At 47.3% G+C, this 17,364-nt stretch overlaps 2 non-coding genes across 2 annotated transcripts; both read right to left on the bottom strand.

Annotated features, from left to right (window-relative positions):
• Positions 1 to 5,791: 5,791 nt before the first annotated feature.
• On the bottom strand, positions 5,792 to 5,864 carry trnak-cuu (transfer RNA lysine (anticodon CUU)). The gene has a single exon. It is a non-coding gene; the product is annotated as a tRNA-Lys (tRNA).
• A 10,267-nt stretch (positions 5,865 to 16,131) lies between these two features.
• trnav-aac (transfer RNA valine (anticodon AAC)) lies at positions 16,132 to 16,204 on the bottom strand. Its single transcript has one exon. It is a non-coding gene; the product is annotated as a tRNA-Val (tRNA).
• Positions 16,205 to 17,364: the final 1,160 nt, after the last annotated feature.

The raw sequence follows: 17,364 nt of genomic DNA, 5'->3' as shown, positions 1-17,364 counted from the left end.
ACAGCTCTTGCAAACATACCCTTTGAAGCGGCATGAATAGGCTGAATGGAAGCCTCCACAACGCCAACAAGGTGTGAATTGCCTTGCATTCATCCTTTGTTGGGGCCTCTGAGTCATCTGGGTCACCTGAGGCCTGCTGGCAGTTGCAGACTCGTGGTTTCTGCCCTGTACATGTCTGCTCACAAACACAATACCACTTAATTTATGAACATTTCTAGCACTTGTGAGCTGAGAGATTTGTTTGGTGTTATCACTGGTGGACATAAATACCTGTGTTATCGAAATGACCTTACTGAGGGTCGGTGTCTCTACAGCCAAAAGTTTTCGTAGGGTGGTCTTGTGGCCAATGCCCAGTACAAAATAGTCTCTGAGCATTTGCTCCAGGTAGCCATCAAACTCACATCCTGCAAGTCGCCTTAGCTCGGCGACGTAGCTCGCCACTTCCTGATCTTCAGATCGCTGGCACGTGTAAAACCGATAGCTCACCATAGCACCCTCTCCCTCGGGTTAAGATGCTCCCGAACCAGTGTACACAGCTCCTCGTACGACTTATCTGTGGGTTTCACTGGAGCCAGAAGATTCTTCATGAGACTATCGGTCGGTGCCCCACAGAAGGTGAGGAGGACCGCTCTCCTTTTTGCAGCACTTCCTTCTCCGTCCAGCTCATTGGCTACAAAGTACTGGTCTAGCCATTCGACATAGGATTCCCAGTCCTCACCCTCCGAGAACTTCTTCAGGATGCCAACAGTTTGCTGCAAGTTTGTGTTGGATTCGTATTCTCGTCGCCAGTTATTGTGGTCCTAACACAGATGATGCTGCACACAGGGAGGTTAAAGTAACAGTCTTTCATAAGACACTCCAGAGTGAGAAACTGGCCTTAGGGGCCGGATTAAATACAGTGCTCCCATATAGTGCTGGGATCCCGTGGGACTTCAGGGGATGAGCTCCCTGGTGGCGTAATATGGGAGTGCATGCTTTACAGATACGCAACACATACATTGCCTCAACTTTGATTTCTGCCAACATCCCTTGTGTTTAACCTTCTCCGCACCTCCGCCACGATCTTTCACCGTTCCTCCACCACGACCTCTCACCGTTCCACCACCACGACCTCTCGTCACTCCTCCACCACGAACTCTCACCGCTCCTCCACCACGACCTCTTACCGCTCCTCCACCACGACCTCTCACCGTTCCACCACCACGATCTCTCACCGCTCCTCCACCACGACCTCTCACCACTCCTACACCACGACCTCTCACCGCTCCTCCACCACGACCTATCACAGCTCCTCCACCACGACCTCTCACCGTTCCTCCACCACGACCTCTCACCGTTCCACCACCACGACCTCTCGTTACTCCTCCACCACGACCTCTCACCGCTCCTCCACCACGACCTCTCACCGCTCCTCCACCACGACCTCTCACCGTTCCTCCACCACGATCTCTCACCGTTCCTCCACCAAGATCTCTCACCGTTCCTCCACCACGATCTCTCACCGTTCCTCCACCACGATCTCTCACCGTTCCTCCACACTGAACTTCGGGTTCCTCCGCTGTACCTGGGTCCCGCCGATGTTCCTGCCCAAGCACCAAACGGCGACCTGGGTTTTTATGACGTGCAGCAGAGCAGGTCTCCAGCCGTCCTCGTTAACCCTTGCCACTGGACCAAGACCTCGCTCTGTCAAGCCCGTGTGGTGGCTGGTGTGCAATGGTCACACCACGTTAAAACAATCCACCCACAGGCATCTTCCACCCTTTGATTGGATTTCAGGACTTGAACATCGGGTCCTTCATTGAAACACCTGTGAACCCATGTGGAAGTAAGCTTTCCTCGTTCGAGGACACAGCTATGATGATGATGATGATGATGTGTGGGACCTTACCAAATGCCTCCTGGAAACCATCAGATTAAATCGAGTAAGACCCATCCCTTGATTCAGTTTTCACTGACCTTGCCTTAGGAAGGCTATATTGACTTTGGAGGGCGCACTGTGTCGGTTTCCCAGAATGATACCTGGATTCCAAGGTTTAAATTAAGATATGAGATTACACCCACTGGAAATTAGAGGGTCGAGCAGTGATTTGATCAAAATTTTCAAGATAATAAGGGAACAGATAGAGTAGCTAGAGAGAAATGATTCCCGCTGGTTGGGGAGTCCCAGACTAGGGGCCATAGTCTAAACATTAGAGCCAGACGTTTGAGGAGTGAAATTCGGAAACATTCCTACACACACAGGGTGGGAGATGAATGAAACTCCCTTCTTCAAAGGGCAGTTGGTGCGGGGTCAGTTGTTCATTTTACATCGCATTTTGACCAAAGTTATTAAGGAATATGGGCCAAAGGTGGGTATATGGAGTTTCGTCACAGATCAGCCATGATCACATTGAATGACGGAACCGGCTCGAGGGGCTGAATGGCCTCCTCCTGTTCCTGTGTAACAGGCTCGAGGGGCTGAATGGCCTCCTCCTGTTCCTGTGTAACAGGCTCGAGGGGCTGAATGGCCTCCTCCTGTTCCTGTGTAACAGGCTCGAGGGGCTGAATGGGCCTCATCCTGTTCCTGTGCAACAGACTCGAGGAGCTGAATGGGCCTCCTCCTGCTCCTGTGTAATAGGCTCGAGGGGCTGAATGGGCCTCCTCCTGTTCGTGTGTAACAGGCTGAAGGGGCTTAATGGGCCTCCTCCTGTTCCTATGTAACAGGCTCGAGGGGCTGAATGGCCTCCTCCTGTTCCTGTGTAACAGGCTCGAGGGGCTGAAAGGGCCTCCTCCTGTTCCTGTGTAATAGGCTCGAGGGGCTGAATGGCCTCCACCTGTTCCTGTGTAACAGGCTCGAGAGGCTGAATGGCCCTCCTCCTGTTCCTGTGCAACAGGCTCGAGGGGCTGAATGGGCCGACTCCTGTTCCTGTGTAACAGGCTCAAGCGGCTTAATGGGCCTCCTCCTGTACCTCTGTGTAAGGTCTGGGAAACAAAGGGAGGTGATATGAGAAAACATAAACTGAATGGTATTGTGTTAAAAGGGAAGTTGAAGGATTGAGTGATTTACACACATAAATCTTTGAAGCTGGGTAGATAAGTTGCTAAGTTGTTTAAAAAGAATACAGGGCCCTTGGCTTTATATGTAGTGAAATAGAGAAACACCAGCGAGGAAGTTATACCATACCTTTTCAATCCCGGTTCATGTCTCATTTGGAGAACTGTTTACAGTTCTGAGCAGCACAATTTAGGAAGGATATCAAGGCATTGGAGAGAACGTAAGAAATATATACGAAACATTTTCTGTTGTTGTTGAAGACACAAACACAGGCATTCATCGAGAATCAACCTGCAGGTGACCACACATAACTAAAGAGAGCCAGAAAGACTGACAGAATCGGGAAACACCGGCAAATAGACAAGAGATATTGACAAGGACTGAAAGCACTTTGCGATCAGAAAATTGACGGCCCAGCAGTGGTTAATGACACGGCTTTTGATGATTGATCTCCTTACAAGCCTTGAAATTCAGGAGAACCGGGTTCGTGGTTTGAAGCTCGAGATAAAACCCACGGGGCGATGCCAACAGGCGCCTGGCACTAATCAACGACAGGAAGATGCAACTTTAGCAGGCGCGGCTCATTCAGTCGGCATAGTATTGGACTTTTAATCTCCGGGTCGTGGGTTCGAGCCCCATGTTGGGTGAATTATTTTCCTTAAACCTTTATGGTGCTTTCACAGGAAAACACCATTAATGAACCCATAATCTTCTTTTGCACAATGAAAGAAATGCGAACTGAGGGAGAGTTGATCATTTGATCATTTGTTCTGTATAAGAACACAAGAACCAGGAGCAGGAGTCGGCCATTTGGCCCTTCGAGCCTGCCTTCTTTTGCACTGAAACAAATTATAACCGTGTTTTTAAATTAGCAGTGCGAGATATTTCGAGGGCACCTTTCAATGTTTCACAAAACCATTCCTTTCGCTACAGCCACCCAGGATCGATTCCCGGTTTGACAAGTAACTTTGATATCGTTGTTTGTCATTGAAGTGGGGTCATTTTATTTATTTCGATGGATGTCCCAAAGCACTTGAGAGTGGTGTCCAAACAAATGAGTTTCTAATTAAAAACACTGAATGTCAGGAGTTGGATTTGAACCCACAGCTCCAGAGGAGACTGTGAACTGAACACAGCACCATCCTGACTGTTAGATGCTCCAGTTACAAGTTATTACTCTGGAAAGTTTCAGACTGGACACTTGTTCAGTGTCACTGGAAGGCCCAGTGACCGGGATATCCTCTCCCCCGGGGTTTTCCTGAGCCTGTGCTAGGTGGACGGGGAGCTTTGGTCCGGGTCCGAGGTAGCTTGCATCATGTGACAATGCACCCCGGACTGTTCTTGTTCCATTTTATCGCACATTAGTTTTGGTTCAAAAAATATATCAGAAAGAGGACATGAACCCACATCTCAAGAGGAGACAGTGACCAAAATACATAACCTTAGACCGCTAGGCCATCCTGACTATACCATGCTGTGCGTGGCCACCTGCAGGTTGATTTTGAACTTTTGTGTCCTGTCACATGAAATAAATGAGGGCAGCAGGCGTATCTCTGCCTGACACCGGGGAAACAGTGAGACATACATTGCATTGTGTTCAGGTTTAATCACAGCAATATCCGCAGTCAGGAGCTGAAAAGGACGAAGAGCTGAAAAAACACAAGAAAAAAGCTAAGAAATGTCAGCAATTGTGGTAAACTCTTTAATGTGTATCCTCTCGTTTAGTGATGCGGTGCTAACAGAGGGAGCACGGATTCAGAAAGTAACTCTTTCATTCAAAATCTTTAAAATATTGACATGCAACTAATTAAATTCTGTGTCGGGCGATGGGGATGGATGAAGATTATTTGTTTTATTCCCCACTCATTAACCGACAGCGTTGTTTTGTAGAATTGTTACTGAGGGACAGTGGAAACTTCAATAACTGAACTTTAATTATTTAAGGATTTTGAATCATTGATGATGTTTTCTCCTCTATCTGACTTTACTCACTCTGTATGTTGGAGACTGGTATAAAATGTTCAGTGCTCATGCGACAAGGAACCTGGGGCGACTTTTGTTCAATTTATTTCACAGCAAAATAGTCTCCAAAATAATGTTTCCAACCGTGCACCTTTCGCATGTGAGGCGAACCTGACAACCGCTACACGACAGAAACACTGTGGTTAAAGTAATCTTAGGAATATAACCAGAGCTTTAACCTTCACAGCTGGCCGATACGTCAGGAGCTGGTTTGACGAGAATAGAATGACGCTTCTATATTTAGGAAGGCTGTGAGTGTGGCAGGAATTGATCTCTTGTTTCCCTGACTTTAAACATAGGAACAGGAGCTGGCCGTTTATCAGCAAGTGGTTAGGATCTGGGATGCACGGTTTGAAAGTGCGGTGGAGGGAGACTCAATCTTATCTTTCAGACGGGAGTTGGATTAGTGTCTGAAGGAAAAACAATTGCAGGGCTACGGGGAAAGGGCGGGGGAGTGGGACTCGCTGAGATTCGGCACGGGCTCGATGGGCCGAATGGCCTTCCGTGCTGTAACCATTCCATGATTCGATAAGTTATTGGCACATTTCATAGTGTGGGTGGGAGCACAACATTGCAAAGGGACATGGAATGAGTCAGCAAAAGTAGAGGCATCTGATTCAGGAGATTCGCGTGGCGTGGAAATTTCGGAGTTTTATGACTTTGAAAGGAACATTTTTGTTTTGTGCCGTTTCGGTCAGAGGTTTTCCATGAAACCAACATTAAATGAAAAGAAATCGCCCAACGTAGGGCTCGAACCCACGACCCTGAGATTAAGAGTCTCATGCTCTTCCGACTGAGCTAGCCAGGCTTCTATCAACGCATGTTTTTTCACTCATTGCAGCCAGGCGCCTGTTGGCTCCGCCCCAGATGTTTAATCTTGCTGTTGAAGAACTGCCAGGGTCTTCTTGAATGGTGGACCAGGCTCGAGGGGCCGAATGGCCAACTCCGGCCCCTAATCCTTACGTGTTTATGTTTACGTCTTTATGCGGAGCTCCTTCAGGGTAAACGAGCCAAAGGAGGACAGCGGAAACGTTACAAGGACACCGTCAAAGCCTCCCTGGTAAAGTGCGACATCACCACTGACACCTGGGAGACCCTGGCCGCAGACCGCCCGAGGTGGAGAAAGTCCATCCGGGAGGGCGTTGAGCTCTTTGAGTCTCGATACAAGGAGCATGAAGAGACCAAGCGCAGGCAGCGGAAGGAGAACGCGGCAAACCAGTCCCAACGACCCCTTCCCTCGACGTATTCCTGTCCCACCTGTAACAGGGTCTGTGGCTCTCATATCGGACTGTTCAGCCATCAAAGGATTCACTTTGGGAGTGGAAGCAAGTCCTCCTCGATCCCGAGGGACTACCTCTGGTGGTGTCTATGATTTGCAGTACACTGCGGAAACATCTCCACTTTCAGCACCAGATTACCAGAATTAAACCCAATGGGATCGGGAGAAAAGTTACTCATATGCTCAGACCAAAATATATCATATGACAATAGAATTTTATGAATTAATCAACGATGTTTAAAACAATGCTTCTTTTTCTTTACATAGGAGATGCATAAAGATGTGTAAAATAGATGAACAATTTTTAAAAAAGTTTTCTGAATTAATAGTACAATTTCCATGACCGGGAATTGAACCGGGGCCACGGTGGTGAGTGCGCCATATCTTAACCACTCGACCATCAGGGAACCTGGTTTGGAAAGAGATGCAGTGGTTATGTCGAGGTTCACATCAAGCAGCTCCGTAACACAGGACTCTGTGTTCTCCACGGGCTGTTCCCAGGGACACACACCGAGACAGACATCACCTGCTGCTGGAGGGCCATCAACTCGGTGAAAGACGCACTTTGGTCTTGCCAAAATTTGCTGGTCTTCCAGAGCAAGGAGATGTCCACATCTGCGTGTTGCAGACTGGCGCAATCCAAGATCCAGGATTACGTGCTGAGGGACGCACTTAAAATTGTTGTAGTTGCCGCAAAGGCAGGGTGAGGAAGGGCCACAGTTTAAAGCCCTTCTGACACGGTAAACCCCGAGGCAGGAATCGGTATAAAACTCCCCTCGGTCCGTACTTGTAACTTCTTTATTGTGGACATGGAGCACCATGATCTGTAAACACCTATGTAGTGCCATGTACAATGTAAGGTCTGTTTCGTGATGCACGTTGAAAAAAAGTGTAAATGTACCGTCACCCATTCCATGTACTGTATAGTGACACGTGTGATGTAATTTGTTGAATGTACTACAAGGTATCCCGTATTGTACCGAATTGTACTGGAACTGAAACGCAAGGGAACATATCCACCGGAACTGCCGTCAGCACCCAAATGTAGTGTATGGGATTACTGACCGCAGCTAAATGTACTAAACTGCTTTTGAATGAACTGTACAAATTTTTAGATGAATAAAGTATTTTTTTTAAATAAAAAAGAAATCTCTGCCTGACACCGGGGAAACAGTGAGACCGACCTTGCAGCAAGGGTCTGGTTGCTGCCAAACAGCAAAGGAAATATTAATTCTGGAAGAACAATATCCGAATGAACAGTGACCCCGATGTGATTTGAACACGCAATCTTCGGATTTGGAATCAGACACACTACCGTGGCACCATGAAACCTACACAGTAAGCTCGAGATGTTCCTCTATATGAAGGTTTTGTAATACAAGGGTCTTTAAAATCTCCGTCCATTCCCACCAGGTATCACAAGCAGCGCTCACCTGACAGGCATCGTATGGTTTCTTCTTAAAGTTTTCTCTTGCTTTCACGGGAAACCATCATTAATTAACCCCTCACCTTCTTTTGCACAATCAAACAAATGCTAACTCAGGAACAGTCCATACTTCAATCATTTGTCCTGTGCTTTGCATCTTAACTCGAAAACTATATCCCATTTTACTCACTGTATTATAGCTTTCTGTTCAACATCTTGATTGCCAATGACACCACGAATCTGGGGCAACTTTTATCAAATTTGATAGCACCAGTTATTCCTACCGTGCACACAAAATACAATCAGTAGTGAAGATAAAATTCCAACATGCGTATTTTCAGATTCAACGCAGCAGCATTTCAAATAAAGTGAAAGAATTTTACACTGAAAAGATTTGCAAGTGTTGCTTGTATTTGTGTCTTTAATTAAACTTTGTGGCGTCTGACTCCCGTTCATGCCACTGCTGAATAAGAAAGGAGGGTTTGACATTGACCAGACTGCACTGCCCCTGATATTTGTGAGCTCATCCTTGAAATTCAGTGGTTTCTCGCCCTTTGATGGGCTGCAGTGTTGCGGATATCACGTTGGCCTCACTTTGAGTACTGTTGAGAGGGATGACTCCTCAGGGGTGGGCAGCAGCAGCCAAGTTAATGGCACCGTGGCTGGCTCTGCTGCACAGGAGGGCAGGAAAAAGAGTGGGACAGCGATAGTGATAGGGGATTCGATTGCAAGGGGAATAGATAGGTGCTTCTGCGGCCGCAACCGAGACTTCAGGATGGTATGTTGCCTCCCTGGTGCAAGGGTCAAGGATGTCTCGGAGTGGGTGCAGGACATTCTGAAAAGGGAGGGTGAACAGCCAGTTGTAGTGGTGCACATTGGTACCAAAGGTTTAGGTAAAAAAAAGGGATGAGGTCCTACGAGATGAATTGAAGGAACTAGGAGCTAAATTAAAAAGTAGGACCTCAAAATTAATAATCTCGGGTTGCTACCAGTGCCAAGTGTTAGTCAGAGTAGGAATCGCAGGATAGCTCAGATGAATACGTGGCTTGAGCAGTGGTGCAGCAGGGAGGAATTCAAATTCCTGGGGCATTGGAACCGGTTCTGGGGGAGGTGGGACCAGTACAAACCAGAGGGTCTGCACCTGCGCATGTCCGGAACCAATGTCCTTGGGGGAGTGTTTTCTAGTGCTGTTGGGGAGGAGTTAAACTAGTATGGCAGGGGGATGGGAACCAATGCAGGGAGACAGAGGGAAACAAAATGGAGACAGAAACAAAAGGCATAAAGGATATGAGTATAAGTGGAGGGCAGAGAAACCCAAGGCAAAAAACAAAAAGTGTCATTTTACAGAAAAATTCTAAATGGTCAAAGTGTAATAAAAAGGCAAGCCTGAAAGCTCAGTGCCTCAATGTGAGGAGTATTCAGAACGCAGGAGAGGGCTCTGAGCGAGTTAGAGTGGGTGAGAGCACAGATCAACAGGACCTCAAGAAAGAATGCAAAAGGCAGGAGGCAACAGAGCAGAGTAGCACTGGGGTAAGTGTAAACCACAAGGTAATTGGAAGGGACAATATGTATGAATATAAAGGGGCTGCAGAAGGGATCAAAACTAAAAATCATGGTTTAAAAACTAGTATTAAACACTCTACCTAAACGCACGCAGCATTCAAAATAAAGTAAATGAGTTGACGGCACAAATCATGACAAATGGGTATGATTTGGTGGCCATTACAGAAACGTGGTTGCAGGGTGGTGAAGACTGTGAATTAAACATACAGGGGTAGCTGATAATTCGGAAAGATAGACAAGAAGGGGAAGGAGGTGGGGTAGCTCTGTTAATAAAGGATGATATTAGGGCAGTTGTGAGAGATGATATTGGCTCTAATGAACAAAATGTTGAATCATTGTGGATGGAGATTACAGATAATAAATGGAAAAAGTCACTGGTGGACGTAGTTTATAGGGCCCCAAATAATAACTTGACGGTGGGGTGGGCAATAATCAAGGGAATAATGGAGGCATGTGAAAAAGGAACGGCAGAAATCATGGGGGATTTTAACCTACATATTGATTGGTCAACTCAAATCGCACGGGGAAGCCTGGAGGAGTAATTCATAGAATGCATACGGGATTGTTTCGTAGAACAATATGTTACAGAACCTACAAGGGAGCAAGCTATCTTCGATCTGGTCCTGTGCAATGAGACAGGAATAATAAACGATCTCCTAGTAAAAGATCCTCTCGGAATGAGTGATCACAGTACGGTTGAATTTGTAATATAGATTGAGGGTGAGGAAGTAGTGTCTCAAACGAGCGTACTATGCTTAAACAAAGGGGACTACAGTGGGATGAGGGCAGAGTTGGCTAAAGTAGACTGGGAACACAGACTAAACAGTGGCACAATTGAGGAACAGCAGAGGACTTTTAAGGAGCTCTTTCACAGTGCACAACAAAAATATATTCCAGTGAAAAAGAAGGGCAGTAAGAGAAGGGATAACCTGCCGTGGATAACCAAGGAAATAAAGGAGAGTATCAAATTAAAAACCAATGCGTATAAGGTGGCCAACGTTAGTGGGAAACTAGAAGATTGGGAAAATTTTAAACGACAGCAAACAATGACTAAGAAAGCAATAAAGAAAGGTAAGATCGATTATGAAATTAAACTTGTGCAAAACATAAAAACAGATCGTAAAAGCTTTTACCGATATATAAAACGGCAAAGAGTGACTAAAGAAAATGTTGGTCCCTCAGAAGATGAGAAGGGTGATTTAAACATGGGAAATATGGAAATGGCTGAGATCTTAAACAATTATTTTGCTTCGGTCTTCACAGTGGAAGACACAAAAACCATGCCAGAAATTGCTGGTTACAGGAATGTGGGAAGGGAGGACCTTGAGACAATCACTATCGCTAGGCGGGTAGTGCTGGACAGGCTAATGGGACTCAAGGTATACAAGTTCCCTGGTCCTGAAGAAATGCATCCCAGGGTATTAAAAGAGAAGTTATAGCAGATGCATTCGGTATAATCTTACAAAATTCTCTGGATTCTGGGGAGGTACCAGCGGATTGGAAAACAGCTAATGTAACGCCTCTGTTTAAAAAAGGGGGCAGACAAAAGGCAGGTAACTATAGACCGGTTAGTTTAATATCTCTCGTGGGGAAAATGCTTGAAACTATCATTAAGGAAGAAATAGCGGGATATCTAGATAGGCTTAGTGCAATCGAGCAGTCACAGCATGGATTCATGAAGGGGAAATCATGTTGAACTAATTTACTGGAATTCTTTGAGGATATGACGAGCATGGTGGATAGAGGTGTACCGATGGATGTGGTGTATTTAGATTTCCAAAAGGCATTCAATAAAGTACCACAAAAAAGGTTACTTCCGAAGATAGAGGTACACGGAGTCAGAGGATATGTATTAGCATGGATCGAGAATTGGCTGGCGAACAGAAAGCAGAGAGTCGGGATAAATGGGTGCTTTTCAGGTTGGAAATCGGTGGTTAGTGGTGTGCCACAGGGATCGGTGCTGGGACCACAACTGTTTGCAATATACATAGGTGACCTGGAAGATGGGACAGAGTGTAGTGTAACAAAATTTGCAGATGACACAAACATTAGTGGGAAAGCGGGTTGTGTAGAGGACACAGAGAGGCTGCAAAGCGATTTGGATAGATTAAGCGAATGGGCTAAGGTTTGGCAGATGGAATACAATGTCGGAAAGTGTGTGGTCATCCACCTTGGGAAAAAAAACAGTAAAAGGGAATATTATTTGAACAGGGAGAAATTACAACATGCTGCGGTGCAGAGGGACCTGGGGGTCCTTGTGCATGAAACTCTTCCCCAAAAGTTAGTTTGCAGGTGCAGCAGGTAATCAGGAAGGTGAATGGAATGTTCGCCTTCATTGGGAGAGGGATGGAGTACAAAAGCAGGGAGGTCCTGCTGCAACTGTACAGTGTATTGGTGAGGCCGCACCTGGAGTACAGCGTGCAGTTTTGGTCACCTTACTTAAGGAAGAATATACTGGCTTTTGAGGGGATACAGAGACGATTCACTCGGCTGATTCCGCAGATGAGGGGGTTACCTTATGATGATAGATTGAGTAGACTGGGTCTTTACTCGTTGGAGTTCAGAAGGATGAGGGGTGATCTCATAGAAACATTTAAAATAATGAAAGGGATAAACAAGATAGAGGCAGAGAAGTTGTTTCCACTGGTAGATGTGACTAGAACTAAGAGGCACAGCCTCAAAATACGGGGGAGCCAATTTAAAACCGAGTTGAGAAGGAATTTCATCTCCCAGATTCTGTAGAATTACCTGCCCAAGGAAGCAGTTGTGGCGAGCTCATTGAATGTATTCAAGTCACAGATAGATAGATGTTAAACCACTAAGGGAATTAAGGGTTACAGGGAGCGGGCGGGTAAGTGTAGCTTAGTCCACGGCCAGATCAGCCATGATCATGTTGAATGGCGGAGCAGGCTCGAGGGACTAGATGGCCTACTCCTGTTCCTAATTCTTATGTTTCTTATGTTTCTTATGGAGTAGGCGTCTACTACAACCAAAAACATTTTTGAAAGGACCTGCGTAGCCCTCATGGATGCGTGCCCAAGGCTTGGTGGGCCAGGACCAGGGGCAAAGGGGGGCTTCCCTGGGCGCATTACCCAGCTGGGCAATCGTGTTGCATCTGCGAACACAAAGTTCCAGATCTGCGTCTATCCCTGGACACCAAATGTGTGACTTGGCAAATGCCTTCCTCATGACAATGCCCGGGTGCTCATTGTGGAGTTCTCTGATGAACACCTCTCTGCCCATCTGGTTTCGACGTGGTTTCCCCACAGTAGGCAATCGGCCTGAATCGAGAGTTCATCCCTGCGCCTGTGAAATAGTTTAACTTCCTCAGGGCATGCCCTGTACGTGGCTGCCCAGTCCCCATTCAGATCACATTTCTTGACTAGAGACAATAGCGGGTCTCTATTTGTACAGACTTTAATCTGACGGGCTGTCACGGGTGAGCCTTCGCTTCCGAAAGCTTCAACAGCCATGACCATCTCAGAACCATGCTCGGTAGCCCCCTCAGTGGTGGCTAGTGGGAGCCTTCTGAGTGCATCGGCGCAGTTTTCGGTGCCCGGTCTGTGCCGAATTGTGTAGTCATAGGCGGCTAACGTGAGTGCACACCTCTGTATGCGGGCCGATGCGTTTGCATTTATGGCCTTGTTGTCGGCCAAATGGGACGTTAGGGGTTTGTGATCGGTCTCCAGCTCAAATTTCCTGCCAAACAGGTACTGGTGCATTTTCTTTACCGCATATACACATGCGAGCGCCTCCTTTTCTACCATCCTGTCGCCCCTTTCTGCCTGGGACAGACTTCTGGAGGCCTAAGCTACCGGCTGTAACTGACCCTTGGCATTGACATGCTACAACACACACCCGACACCATAGGACGACGCATCGCACGTGAACACAAGTTCCTTACATGGGTCATATAGCGTTAACAGTGTGTTGGAACATAACAAATTGCTTGCTCTATTAAAAGCCCTTTCCTGGCTGTCCCCCCAGACACATGCGCGACCTTTGCGTAGGAGCACGTGTAGCGGCTCTAGCAGCGTGCTCAATTTGGGAAGAAAGTTACCAAAATAGTTCAGGAGCCCCAGGAACGAACGCAGCTCCGTCACGGGGTCTGGGTGCTCTCTGGATCGCTTCCGTTTTGGAGGCAGTAGGGCTGATCCCGTCTGCTGCTAATCTCCTCCCAAGGAATTCTACCTCTGGAGCTAGGAAGACACACCTCGCCTTTTTCAGTCGCAGCCCTATCCGGTCCAGTCTGCGTAGCACCTCCTCCAGGTTGTGGAGGTGTTCTTCAGTATCGTAACCCATGATGAGGATGTCGTCCTGAAAAACCACCATCCCTGGAATCGACTTGAGGAGGCTTTCCATATTTCATTGGAAGATCGCGGCAACCGAGCGAATCCCAAATGGACATCTGTTGTACTCAAACAAGCCCTTGTGTGTCGTGATGGTGGTCAGCTTCTTCGACTCACTCGCCAGATCCTGGGTCAGGTAAGCTGAGGTCAGGTCTAATTTTGAAAAAAGTTTGCCACCGGATAGCGTTGCAAAGAGGTCCTCCGCTATCAGCAGCGGGTACTGGTCTTGGAGTGACACCCAATTGATGGTGGCCTTGTAATCACCACATATCCTGACCGACCAATCCGCCTTGAGCACAATCGGGCTCGCTCAGTCACTGAATTCGACTGGTGAGATGATGCCTTCCCTTCGCAGGCAGTCCAATTCGCCTTCTATCTTTCCCCGCATCACGTATGGCTCCGCCCTGGCCTTGTCGTGTACTGGCCTGGCGTCCGGGTTTATGTCAATCACTACCTTGGCCCCCATGAAAGTGCCAATGCCGGGTTGAAATAATGAGTCAAATTTGTCCAGGATCTGTGAGCATGATACTCGCTCCACAGAGGAAATTGCATTGACATCGCCCCATTTCCAGTTCATGACAGCAAGCCAACTTTGTGGGTCACGACTACCATGGCGCTGCAGAGCACCGGAATGATCTCCTTTGTGTATGTTCGTAGCTGTGCGTCAATCGGCAATAATTTTGGCCTCCTGTCCTTGGACGCCCACAACGTTTTGAGCTATTTGACAGCCATCAGGGACTGGCTGGCCCACGTGTCTAGCGTCACTGATACTGGGATGCCATTGAGGAGCACTTTCATCATTATCGGTGGCGTCCTTGTGTATGAACTTTATACCTGCTCCACATGTACTCGCTGAATTTCACCTTCCAGCGATTTCCCCCAGTGTCCATTTCTGTAATTTCTGCAGGTATTTTGCTCATCTCTGCAAACTCCGGCTGAGTGTGTGCATGCACGCCTCGAACACGAGCTGCTGTTGGAAACAAAATGTCTCTTGCCAGTCGATCGTCACTGACTGCCCCGTGATTGTCCTTGAGTGCACCATTAACAGGTGTTGATGGCCCCATTACTGGCCGCATTGTCCCTTGCAATGACGTGAATCGCCGTTCAGCTTGCCATTGTCTCTGTCGAACTCCCCCTCTGGGTTCGATTACATATTGGGGCATGCCTGACTGCCCTTGGCTGCCTGGAGAACTGTGTGATGCTTTAACAATGTTGAATCCCTGTCCCAACCATTGCTTAACACAGTACCTCTCGTCTGTTCTGGTAGTGGCCATGCTCGCGTGGTTTAAATCCCAGTTTCTCGTCGCCATTGATACGTCCTTACTATACAGTGTAAATGCACACGAGGCCCATGCTTCAGAGAAGGTCAGTCTGTGACCTGTCCTTTATTCCTCAGCACTCAAGTGATGGAAGTGGGTGGAGCTTCCCCTTTTATACCTGAAGATCCAGGTTAGGATTGTCTCCCACAAGTTCACCACCTTGTGGTCAATGTTCTCGCAGTGTACAACTTAGGTCAGATTATACATGGGTTACAATGCTGGTTGAATACATGAGAGACCCGGCCTCACTCCCTCTGGAGCTGGGGACGAGCGATTAGTCGATGGGTTGTTTTCGGCTTCAATCTGCTGTTGTCAAGCGAGGCGGAGATGCATGATCCTTTAATAATCTCTCACAACTCAACTGAAAGCTGCCGGAACGTGCAGCTGTGAGAGGGTCTTTCTGCACCGTCAGGGCTGGAAACGGGAGGGAGTGAGAGACACTGTGTCGAGTTTGAGTGTGCACAGAACTGTGCAGAGAAACCAGCCAATGTAACAGGGCTGTGAGACACTGCATTTTTGTGAATAGTATAGTATTAGGCAGTCCCTCGTATCGAGGATGACTTGTTTCCACACGAAAAAGGGATGAGTTTACAGGTGTTTCGATGAGGGACCACACAATTTAGGTCCCGAACTACATCCTGAAGGGTGGAAGATGCCTGTGGGTGGATTGTTTTAACGTGGGGTGACCGTTGCACACCAGCCACTACACGGGCTTGACAAAGCCAGGTCTTGGTTCAATGGCCAGGATTACCCAAGACGACCATAGACCAAGCTCTGCTGCATGGACCGAGTGTGTACACATGCGCCGACGATCCATAGATCGCAGTGTGGGCTGGCCCGTGCTGTCCCTGGGCCCTCGGCTCTCCTGAGCCCCGATCACGACGATCCTGGGCCCAGATCTCTCACCGCTCCTCCGCCCCGATCAAAAATGGAGCAGTCAGAAACAGGACATCAATCAGTCTCTCTTATCTTGGAGACATCAAATATCAACACTGTTATTTGAAATATCAAAATATTAAACTCCAGCCTAGTTGAAGGGTTATTAACATCAGCAGACACAAACACCAACTTTGTTAATATTGAACCATTAATGTCAATTATTCCATTTTTTCGAATATTTAATTGAACAATGTTAAAAATATTTCCACCCGGTTTCAAACCAGGGACTTTTCGCGTGTTAGGCGAACGTGATAACCACTACACTACAGAAACACTGCAATTGACATGGTGCTAGTAACATAATCAGAGCTTTAACCTAGACAGCTGGCCGATACTTCAGGAGCTGGTTTTACGAGAATAGAATGATGGTGCTATATTTAGGAAGGCTGTGATTGTGGCAGGAATTGATCTCGTGTTTCCCAGACTTTACATATAGGAACAGGAGCGAGTGGTTAGGATCTGGGATGCACGGCTTGAAAGGGCGATGGAGACAGACTCAATGTTATCTTTCAGACGGGAGTTGGATAAGTGTCTGAAGGAAAAACAATTGCAGGGCTACGGGGAAAGGGCGGGGGAGTGGGACTCGCTGAAAGTCGGCAAGGGCTCGATGGGCCGAATGGCCTTCCGTGCTGTAACCATTCCATGACTCGATAAGTTAGTGGCACATTTCACAGTGTGGGTGGGAGCACAACATTGCAAAGTGACATGGATTGAGTCGGCAAAACTAGAGGCATCTGATTCAGGAGATTCGCGGGGCACAGAAATTCGGGAGTTTAATGACTTTGAAAGGAACATTTTTGTTTTGTGCCGTTTCGGTCAGAGAAATGTTTGGGAAAGGAATGTTTTGCAGAAAGGGATGCAGCATTTAACCGTCCGCCTTAACACTTCTTTCTGGGTGTCAGGTCACATTTCGTTTCAATGTTATTCTTCCAGAATTGCTATAAGAACATAAGAATTAGGAACAGGAGTGGGTCATCTATCCCCTCGAGCCTGCTCCAACTTCCCCAACATCGGGAACTATCTACCCGCATCGAACCAGTCCTGTCCCATCAGAATCTTGTAAGTTTCGATGAGATCCCCTCTCATCCTTCTAAACTCCAATGTATAAATGCCCAGTTGATCCAGTCTCTCCTCATATGTCAGTCCAGCCATCCCGGGAATCAGTCTGGTGAACATTCGCAGCACTCCCTCAATAGCAAGAACGTCCTTCCTCAGATTAGGAGACCAAAATTGAAAACAATATTCCAGGTGAGGCCTCACCAAGGCCCTGTACAACTGTAGTAAGACCTCCCTGCTCCTATACTAAAATCAGCTAGCTATGAAGGCCAAAATACCATTTACCTTTTTCCTGCCTGCTGAACCTGTATGCCAACTTTCAGTGACTGATGAACCATGGCACCCAGGTCTCGTTGCATCTCCCCTTTTCCTAATCT

This window comes from Pristiophorus japonicus, unplaced genomic scaffold, assembly GCF_044704955.1.
Source record: "Pristiophorus japonicus isolate sPriJap1 unplaced genomic scaffold, sPriJap1.hap1 HAP1_SCAFFOLD_82, whole genome shotgun sequence".
In the NCBI taxonomy this organism is placed as follows: domain Eukaryota; kingdom Metazoa; phylum Chordata; class Chondrichthyes; family Pristiophoridae; genus Pristiophorus; species Pristiophorus japonicus.
Note: the sequence above shows the minus strand (reverse complement) of the source record. Positions and strands in the feature narration are given on the sequence as shown.